Raw genomic sequence first — 326 nt, forward strand, 5'->3', positions numbered from 1 at the left:
GCTGCTGCTGTGCTGCTCCTGGTGCTGCTGCTGCTGCTGCTGCTGCACTGCAAAAAAAAGAAAATAAATAAATAAATAAATAGATAAATAAAAATAAATATTTTATTCTACTCTATTTTATTTTATTTGTTTATTTTTTTTAATAAATTCAAATAAAAGAAAAGAAAGGAAAAGAACAGAAAATGAAATTAAATAAATAAAATAAAATAAAATAAAATAAAAATAAAAATAAAAATAAAAATAAAATAAAAAGATAAAACAAAATAAATATGAGTAGCAATTGCTGCTGAAAGATAAAACACTCTGGAATTAGGGTTTAGGGTTTA

Source organism: Eimeria mitis, genomic scaffold (assembly GCF_000499745.2).
Source record: "Eimeria mitis Houghton genomic scaffold, Emh_scaff1404, whole genome shotgun sequence".
NCBI lineage: Eukaryota > Apicomplexa > Conoidasida > Eucoccidiorida > Eimeriidae > Eimeria > Eimeria mitis.